General features: G+C 44.0%; 1 long non-coding RNA gene across 1 annotated transcript in view; it reads right to left on the bottom strand.

Moving 5' to 3' along the window:
- LOC111739296 overlaps positions 1-2,055 on the bottom strand; it is a 54,599-nt gene extending 52,544 nt beyond the window's left edge. Inside the window, exon 1 of the long non-coding RNA XR_002780195.1 lies at positions 1,480-2,055. This is a non-coding gene — a long non-coding RNA (uncharacterized LOC111739296). The remainder of the gene's footprint in view (positions 1-1,479) is intronic.
- Positions 2,056-2,092: the final 37 nt, after the last annotated feature.

Genomic DNA, 2,092 nt, shown 5'->3' with positions numbered 1-2,092 from the left:
TGTCTAATATTTGGGGGCCATGTATTAGCAGCATTTTTAAAGCAAAGACCAGTCCTCCAAAGACATTTAATTAAAAGTTGAGTGAATATAAAGTAGAATTTTATAAATTTCATGTTTTAAAGTAGCAACAATAGTATATACGAAGACCCGCCAGATGTTTCTTTGTTCCTTTTTTTCCCTTGACATTACCTAAGTACTTTCATGAATAACTATCTTTAAATTCCCCCTCTAAGCCATTTCTTGTTTTCTTACATCATGTCCTTTCATTCTTTTAGTCCTTTTGTGTATGGTCAGTTGGCACAAAGCTGCCTAAAAAGGAGTGCAGACGGGACTGAAAGCCTGCCTGTGCTCAGGTAGTCACACCCCGCCCTGCCTAGGTCTGCACCAGCCCAGAGGAGAGGCCACCTGCTTGTAAATCCCATAAGATCTGAGATGTGCTAGCAGGGGACTGGCCTCATTTCCCCTGCTGCCTCTTGGTTGAAATCCCAGTCTGTTTTCTTCCCTGTTCATTTCCTGCCCACCTTGTTTGCCTTTTTCTTTTCCATTTATTCCTTCCTAATGCCATCATCCTTTGATTTTTTTTTTCCCTTCTTATTTCTCCTTCTTCTGTAAGAAAAAACATTGTGTAAAATTAAAATTTTATACAAAAGATAATGTGTAAATTAAAATTTTAAAGTAAATTAAAAAAAAAAACACTAAGGTAAAATATATTTATATATCCAAAAGCTTAACCGAGCAAAAAGCATAATAAAAAAGAAAACAAATTTTAGGAAGCACTTATCAAAATGTCTTTTTTTCTTTATCTGAGTTCCTTAAAGACAGGTTGCCTACACTACCTCTCATCTGCAGGTATTTAATATTATTTAACCTTTACTAAGCCAATTCATGATAAGTGCATTAGTATTTAACATATGAAACAAAATTTAAGAGGGAAAAAAAAAGAATGTAAACAGAAAGCTTAGGCCCATTATTCCGCAAGGATCAAGAACTGACAGAATTGATTCTCTCCTGGATTTGGTTCAGAAAGAGGGGGATAATAATACTTGCCTAATTAACTAGCACGTTGGGTGGATTAAAGTGCTTTGCAAACATTAATTAAAGATGCAGGGAGTTAGATGAGGCCAATGTGTTATTAGAGAAAAAGTTTTCTTCTCTTTAATCAGGTATCTCTTCCTGGGGAGGGCAAAGAAATGATCTAAGGACGAAGGAATTGGGGCTCAGCCGGGAGCACTACCAGTGACTCAGCTATTCTGTACAACCAACCACTTCCTTCCTGAGTTTTCTGTAGAATGGGGATAAACACGAACAGCATTTTGGAATATAGGAGGTTATAATGTCTGCCGTTGGAGTAGTACACAGCCAACCCTAACCACAACTCTTGCTTTCTCCCTTTCTAGAGAGTCGATGCACCCCAAGGAGGCTTTGGTGGCGTAACCTTCCACCAGCTTATAGAGCCCTCTGCAACCAGCTATTTATTACCTCAGTCGGTGTTTCCACAGGGACAGAGTCAAGGAGAAAACGGCGCGGAGCAATGGGGGTCAAAACCCTAGGACCAGTTTCTTCGCCTCTCTGCGACGGTTTTCCTCAGAACCCTCCTCTGTAAAATGGGGGCAAGAAATCAGGGCATTGTCCTGAGGATTAGTTGAAATAAAGTATGTAAAATGGCTCATCCGAAGGTAATAAGTATTCAGTTCGTAGTAATTGCCACCAAACATAAAATAACCTCTCAAAGTTCACGGGGTGGGGATTGGGACAGATTGTCCCGTTTCTTCAGAGCTTCAAACGCAAACCCCTGTTACTTTCCTCCGTATGTGTAGCACGGAGATGGCGGGTGGGGTTTCACTCATACCAAGACCGAGGACCCCTGAGAGAGGCGGTCGCGGGCGATTCCCGCGCGCGGGCCTGTCCCTTTAAATGCCCGGGGCAGGAGCTGTGCGCGTCTCGGGCGCGAAGGTCGGACTGGTGGGCACGCGGCGGGTCGGTGCACCGCGCACGAGCGAGCGCGCGTGGCTTTGGGCGAGTGAGCGCGCGTCGGGCGGGTGGGTAGTGAGCGCGGCGGGGCGGTGCACCGCGCATGAGCGAGCGCGCGTGG

This window comes from Pteropus vampyrus, unplaced genomic scaffold (assembly GCF_000151845.1).
Source record: "Pteropus vampyrus isolate Shadow unplaced genomic scaffold, Pvam_2.0 Scaffold49, whole genome shotgun sequence".
In the NCBI taxonomy this organism is placed as follows: domain Eukaryota; kingdom Metazoa; phylum Chordata; class Mammalia; order Chiroptera; family Pteropodidae; genus Pteropus; species Pteropus vampyrus.
Note: the sequence above shows the minus strand (reverse complement) of the source record. Positions and strands in the feature narration are given on the sequence as shown.